This window comes from Emydura macquarii, unplaced genomic scaffold, assembly GCF_026122565.2.
Source record: "Emydura macquarii macquarii isolate MOO-44397 ecotype Brisbane River unplaced genomic scaffold, CSIRO-AGI_Emac_v2 contig_450, whole genome shotgun sequence".
NCBI lineage: Eukaryota > Metazoa > Chordata > Testudines > Chelidae > Emydura > Emydura macquarii.
In genome coordinates this window covers 11,514,292-11,522,153 of record NW_027130587.1, presented here as the reverse complement: position 1 = coordinate 11,522,153, position 7,862 = coordinate 11,514,292, and the positions used below count along the sequence as shown (strand labels likewise).

Below are 7,862 nucleotides of genomic sequence, written 5' to 3'. Positions count from 1 at the left end.
ATATAAAAACTGCTTGAAAAACCTGGAGCTATAAATCTGTGTAAGATTTGTTTAAAAAAAAAGTGTGAAGTGTGTGGGGGGGAACAAAACATTAAAAATCCATTAAAATTTTGTACAGCAGTTGGATTACCATTTAATAAATATTTAGGCTGCTAAAAAGATCAGTTGGTTATATTTTTCCTGTCATGGTTACAGTCTGAGGGGATTGGGAAGAAGTAGGTTTTAGCCTTCAAGGGGAATCGTTGCAATTTGTACAAATTATAAAAATGAGAGTTTTTTGGGTTTTTTTATGACAACAACCACCAAGATGCACCTGGGAAATATCTTACATTCATGAGCCTAGACTAATTTAAGTTTGCTTTTCCATATACTGTAGACGTGGTGCGTGTGCCAACTACCTTCCACAGAGAAACAGGAGATTCATTTAAGCTTCCGAGTATGGCTACGGGTTCATCAACAAATAGATGAAACAATAGACTTACTTGACATTGGGGCAGTAGAAATAAATGATACAAGAGTGCATTGGGTTATTTGTAGGTAGATTTATTCTCTCCTCTCTCTAGGTATAGCTATCGAGAGGAAAATGAATTAGCACATTGAAATTCAATACTGCAGATCCTTAGGTCCTCAGTTAGTTGTTCAATTGAAGTCAACAGTTCATTGGCAGGCACTTAGACACCATGGTGATGGACACAGTATTAGAATCTGAACAGAATAGCAAGAACCAGTCACATGAGTAACACTTTGCAGGAATAGGCTTGTGTTGCTTCCATGAGGTAGCCAAAAACGAGTGTTATGTGCCATATAGCCCAAGTCACTCAGTCATACTTCATGATGATCATAATATATTGTGGTGGAAGATGTGACAGCATATCTTAGTGATTCAACATGTCTTGAAACAAAATGAATGTATCTATTTACTCAACAGTAGAGACGGAGGGGTGAACAAAGTATTCGTTACTTGAGTAATATATCTTGCTGGGTATCATTCTAGATGATATCTTTTTCAGCCACTTGCAGTGACAGTAAACTGAGTTTAATATTCTGGAGTTTGGTAAGTATTACAGAACAGACAATATACAGTCAAATGTATGCTTAACTTCCCCAATTCTCTGTTTGACACAAAGAAAACACTGCAAATACAAAAGGAAAAAAGCAAATGCAAACATTTTATGCACACCGGGTTTGATCCAAATCAATGGTAGTCCTTTCACAGATTTTAACTGTTATTGGATTACCCACAGTCTAATCCCTTTGGTGCATTAAAGTTATAGGACCCAAGTCTTCTCTTGATTATGTTAGTGTAAATCAGCGTGACTGTATAAGAAGTCAGTTGAAGAACCCAAGTGTAAAATCAAGGGCTTGTCTTCACTTACCTCAGAGATTTGGCGGCAGTTGACCGGAATTATGCAAGCTACGCAAAAAAGCTTGTGTAACTCCTGTCGACTTCTCTTCTTCTGTTCTGCGTGCTGTCTTCACTGCCCTGCGCCGACGGGAACTGCGTTCCTGTCAATGCAGCGCTACGCCACTTGAGAAGGTGGTCTTAATACATCGATTTCTGGATCTACTGAGCAGGTCTTCACTGACCGCTCAGTCGATCCAGAGAAGTCAATCTGACGGCGGCGAATTTGCCCCGTCAGTGAAGACATAGCCCAAATGTGAGAGGAGGAGACTCACCTTCTGACCGATGCTCTCAAGGTGTATCTTTTAATCATGCTTTGAAGGCCATAATGCTCCATTGCAAGCTGAAAGAGAAAAAGCAAACTCTCAGCTACAAACTATAAACAGAAACGTCCAACTCCCTGGACAATGACTTTTTTATAGTCTCTAGAATGCACAGTTTAGTGAGGTTAGCATAAGAGAATGATAAAAGTTATAGCAATACTTGGATCATATTTTGATTCTACCAGAGACATCATGTACTTTGAGGGGAGGAGGGGGAAGAAGAGGCAGAAAAAGAAACAAAAGAAAACCACCACCAAATCAGACCATTAGTTAGAAAACGGACGAAGAGAGGGATAAGCTAAGAAATACATTACTGATCAGAGCCTCAATTGTGCAAATCAGAACAGCTCCATTGATTTCAATAGAGTTATGCTGAGGCTTTATGTAGTAAATTGTAAGGGATGAAATTCACCCGCAAGCAGAACAAGTCCCAATTAAGCACTATTCTGAAGATTAACGTGCTGCAGAGGGCCAGCAAAATTCTACTGACAAGAGTAGATTTCATTTGTAATGCATTAGAGTCCAGCACAAAAAAAATTCTCCCTACCACACTGCAGTCACAAAAAACCTTGCAGCAGTAACCCAAGTTATCAAGAGACCCATTGCTGTTGGGAAGAGAGGGCTCAGTAGCATGTCAAGTGGAATTTAGGCAGTACAGCACTTCAACCTGCAGTAACATTTACAGGTAAAATCCTTCTGAAAGCACACGGTACAAGATTTACAATCCAGTTGGCACACTCACTTTCCTTTCTAGATATTTAGGGAGATCTTCCCTGCCTTCCTTTTTTAAATAGTCTCTTCCTACCGTCTTCATTTGTCTATATCTTGATGTGAGTTTTCATGTGTAAGGGACCTCCTGCCTGGGTCAATAGGATTTGAAGCTGCCATCAGAGCCAAAGGAACAACTCCATTAGCTGACAGCAATAGTAAATTGCTATTCCTAAGCTGGACCATGTGACACATGCTGTGCCAGTATGTACATGTAAACCGTATTAATATCAAAAGCCAGGCCAGCTCACCTTGGACAAGATGGATTTGATTAACTCATTGTAAACACCTCTCGAGAAATTTTTGCCCTTTAAGCGCAAGGGTCTCTGCTCCTATATAACATGGCTCAGACTAGACAGTGATTTTTAATATCATGTGAAAGATCATTCATTAGAAACAAGAGAAAGATGAAGGTAAGTGTAGCTCCTCTACCTACTGGGGAAGGAGAGCTAATAATGGATATCAAGACAACTGAGGTATTTAATGCCTATTTTGCTTCAGCCTTCACTAAAAAGTGAAATCGTGACCAGATACTCAATACAATTAATATTAACAACAATGGGGAAGGAATGAAAGCCAAAATAGGAAAAGAATAGGTTAAAGTATATTTATATAAGTGAGATGTATTCAAGTGAGCATAGCCTGATGAAATCCACCCTTGGGTACTCAAAGAACTAGGTGACGCGATCTCAGAAGCATTAGTGATTATCTTTGAAAACTCATGGAAGACAGGTGAGGTCCTGGAAGACTGGAGAAGGACAAACATTGTTCCTTGTTTTAGAGACAGGTACTAAGAGTACCCAGGGAACTATAGACCAGTCAGCCTAACTTCAATATCTGGGAAGATATTGGAAAAAAATATTAAATACAATTTGTAATCCCCTAGAGGATAGTAGGGTGATAAGTGATAGCCAATGTGGATTTGTAAAGAACAAATCATACCAAACCAACCTAAATTCTTTTTTTCCACGAGGTTACTGGCCTACTGGACACAGTGACATGATACCTCGATTTTATCAAAGGTTTTGACACAGTCCCATATGACATTTTCATAAGCAAACCAGAGAAATGTAGTCTAAATGAAGTTACTGTAACGTAGGTGTTAAACTGATTGAAACACCATACTTGAAGATTAGTTATAATTGGTTTGCTGTCAAACTAGGTGGTGGGGGAAACATACCTAGTGAGGTTCCATAGGGATTTGTCCTGGAACTGATACTATTCAATACTTTTAATAGTTACTTGAATGGAGAATATGCATATAAAATTTGCAGAGAAGCTGGGGAGTGGGGGGCAGGGGAGGTACTGCTAGCACTTTGGATGACAGGATTAGAGTGCAACACAGCCTTGACAAATTGGAGAACTGGTCCAAAAATCAAAAAGAGGACATTCAACAGAGATATGTACAAAGTACTACACTTAGGGAGGAAAAACAACAAATGCACAAGTACAAAATAGGGAATGATTTGCTAGGCTGTGGTACTGCAGAAAGGGATCTGGGGATTATAGTGGATCATAAATTGAATGAGTCAACAACTGATGCTGTTTCAAAAAAGGCTAATATTATAAGGTGTGTTAACAGGAGTCTTGTATGTAAGACACAAGAGGCAATTGTGTTGCTCTATTCAGATGGTGTACTATGTCCAGTGCTGGGCACCACACTAAGATTTGGAGAGAGAAAAACTGGAGATTGTCCAGAGAAGATCAATAAAAATGATAAAAGGTTTAGAAAACCAGACCTCTGAGAAAAGGTTAAAAACAAAGCATATTTAGTCTTGAGAAAAGAAAAATGAGGGGGCCCTTGATAACAATCTTCAAATACTTTAAGTGCTGGTACAAAAATGGATGGTGATCAATTATTCTCCATATCCACTGAAGGTAGGACAAGTAGTAATTGGCTTAATCTGCAGCATGGGAGATTTAGGTTAGGTATTAGGAAAAACTTTCTAACTACAAGATAAGTTAAACACTGGAATAGGCTTCCAAAGGTTGTGGAACTCCCTCACTGGACAGTTTTAAGAACAGATTACACAAATATCTGTCAGGGTGGCCTAGGTGTACTTGGTCCTACCTCAGTGTGTGTGGGGAGGGGGCAGAGGATGGACTAGATGTCTTGTTGAGGACCCTTCCAGCCCTACAATTCTATTATTCTGTGCCTTGCTGGTAAGGAAGTGGGAGGTTTCTGAGAGAGATTTAACTCATGAACTGCTTGACTGGGGAGTTTACAGTGAGATTATGTTAAAATTAAACATGATGAATTTCCAACTTACAGGATGAAATGTAGCACACATTTCCTAATACATTCTCTCCACAGCAGCTTGAGTTCTCACCTAATGGCCATTCTGAGTAGTTTAAAAAAAAAAAAAAAAGGCTCAGCAAACAAAGTGGTACAAACATCTTCCTATTAAAATTTTAATGGTTTGTGAGTAAAAATAAGCACAGGAATACTCTGTATGTAATGTGAAAGTAGTGCCCATATTCTCAGCTTTACCTACACAAGCCAGAATTAGGGCAGGACAGCAAAATAATAATTACAGACATGTACAGTTTCAGGAGTTCTAATTGGGCTCCGGGGGGGCTCCCAACCGTAGATCGGACTAGAACAGTCTCGCTCTTAAACATACACACAGTAGAAAAACTGCATTAAAATGATATGGAAGGACCTCAGGAAACTCCCATCCTCAAGCACTACAAGAAAATAAGGTGAGGTAGGACAGCACTGGCCCTCCTCCTGTTAAAAAAAACCAAAAACACAGTCTTCGTTTTGGCACTGACATGTGAAACTATGGCAGTACGGTAAGTGCTAACATTTCATTGCAGAGTTCCACTTACATCGTACAATGTTAAACTCATCAGTCCTGGTTCATAATTATTTTATATATATCAGACTCCAAACAGGGCGCAATTATACTAGGGATTGTCCAAGCACACAGGGCCAGATTTCAGTGTCTTTTTTCAAGTTCAATCCAGTGGGTTGTGAAACCAACGGGACCACTCATGGAATAAGAGGCTAATCAACATGAGTAAAAACCTGTCATAAATAAACAATCCCTGCCACAAAAAAGTTTGCTAGATTGAATGTACAAAAACACAAAGTGAGTTAGGGCCAAGATTTAACCTGATAAGAAACTTGTGTAGCTGTGGAGAACCTTCTCTTTGTGAGGGACTCATCATGAAGTCGTTACCTGGGCACGTCTCCCTGCCCAGCAAGAAATTCACTTCCAGGGTCTAAATACATCATATTTAGATGTATATAGACATGAGAGTTCCTTTGACAAATATCCAAGAATTCAAGCTGAGAATAAGATTTGCTGGGGATGGACATCCTGATAGACCATCTAGTACAGTAACTTGATAATGCAAGATGTTCCCCTTAGCTGACAGGATATTTTCTAGTGCTTTGTGCAATTTATCTTAAGGTTTTGTGTTGGTGCCCTTCACGAATATCTGAATGCTGCCCCAGTTAATGAGATTGGCATAGCGTGGTCTCTTATAGACATCATGGCAACTTCAGTTCTCCCTGCTCTAGTTCAGTCTCTTTTTAAATGTACCAATCGAACAGGTAGGTAATGAAGATTAGAGCTAGCCCGAAGTCTTGAACCATGTTTTTGTTGAGGGAGGCGGGGTGCACACGGGGTGCTAATCGGAAAAAATACCTATTTGTTGAAATCAAAATGGTTTGTGCAAAAGGGCCACTTTCAATAGGTCTGCTGATTTGGAGAATTTTTTTAAAAAGTTGCCTCACCATCCTATTTCAGGATTGTCTAAGCAAACGTGTTCATTATTCAGCTAGAAATGATTAGTTTAAAAGTTTTAGTTCATTAAAAATGAAATATCAACATCAGAATGAAATATTTTGATTAACCCACTCTGGAGAGAGGGGGGGAGAGAGAGAGAGAGAGAGAGATTGATTATCAGATCATGAAAAAATTTTATTTTTTCCATCTTGAAAATCTCACAGGACAGGACAGATCTCCCTACCCAGCTCTGCTGAAGATAATTTCACAGATGAGTATGTATCTTCATCTTCTAGGTTTGTCACAATCCCCTTCCATTATTTTTGTTTCCTTTTCAAATATAATTTAGGCCAACATTTCCCTGTTGATATTATCTGCTGCCCAGCAGGCTCTACATCTAAATGATCATTTTCAGTGTTGTTACTGCATAATTTGTGGGGACAATTACTGAAATAAGACTAGGCTGCTGGGCTGTTTCCCCAGCCCACAAAAGGCTAATATCACACCCACTTCTCTTTCAGGCTCTTTTCTCAGGGCACACTCCAGTCTCTAAACATAAAACTCAGACAAATCATTCAAATAAAACAGCTCCTCTGCTCACCAGCTCCCAAAGACTTTCCCCCAGCCTTTGAACAGAGAGACACCCCCTTCCTTTCCCAAGTCTTCAGCACCCACTGCAGGCAAGCAAACACCCACTCCCCTTTAGCTGAGTTACTTGTTGGCTTTTATAATCACTTAATCCCTTCCCAGCTGGGTCTGATAACTGAATGGAGCTGACTGGCCCCAAATCCTTAATGGGGCAGACCTCCGTGTTACAAAACCACAGATAAAAGTGAAAGGCATGTGGGGATTCTCTGTTATCTGCACCTGCCTCTCTACCACAATACTAATATAGGAGATGACTGTGTGGGGACTTATATGGGTCAAAGGGCATGAATCAGGGATTTTGGATGTTGACCTAAAGAAAAGTTTCTGCACTCTCAGAAACCTGCTAACCTGATGGTAGCCTACCATTCCTGTGGATGGGTGGTTATGTTCACGAGGAGACAGCTGGCACCCTGCAGCAGAGGCTTAGCTTGGAGTACATGGAAGGTTTGTCATGGACACAGTTTGAATCATACAGCCATAAGTAAGTTCTGACAAGGAGTGAGATGGTTTCCCCACTTCTGGATAACTGGGCAGCAGTGGGGTCTGTGTCAGGGACAGGTGACTCAGAGATTTAACTGGCTTGAATAAACTCAGCAACTTTATCCGTAGCTTATGGCCACAAATCTTACAAGCACAGACCATGTCACTAAACTTCTGGCAGGTCTTGTTTCCAATCAGCCCTCACTGATAGCTGTGTAATGGTGGACTTCTTAAACTGCAGTAATTTATTGCTATCTATTGTATTTGATTAGGTATAAATTATGAGGTAAGGACCCAAACCTTCAATCCCAATGAAGTTAATTTCGTGGTCCACAAAAGAGCTTGTATTTGATGGTTAAGGGTCTCTATGCTTCTGTATACCTGGCTACATATTTCAGCTGGAGTACAATGAAGTCAGTGAAGCTACAGTGATTTACAGCAGCTGGAAAGCTGCACCAGTATCTTCGGTGTTTATTTTATTAGAAGGGGAAAGCAAGCACATTT

At 40.0% G+C, this 7,862-nt stretch overlaps 1 long non-coding RNA gene across 2 annotated transcripts in view; it reads right to left on the bottom strand.

Annotated features, from left to right (window-relative positions):
- Positions 1-547: 547 nt before the first annotated feature.
- Positions 548-7,862, bottom strand: part of LOC137146436 (uncharacterized) — a 75,043-nt gene continuing 67,728 nt past the window's right edge. The window contains exons 1-3 of one of the 2 annotated variants that reach the window (XR_010917934.1): positions 6,832-6,896; positions 1,678-1,745; positions 548-705 (exon numbers count right to left, since the gene is read on the bottom strand). This is a non-coding gene — a long non-coding RNA (uncharacterized lncRNA). Of the gene's footprint in view, positions 706-1,677; positions 1,746-6,831; positions 6,897-7,862 lie in introns of those variants that run through there. The other variant, XR_010917935.1, reaches the window with a different exon arrangement.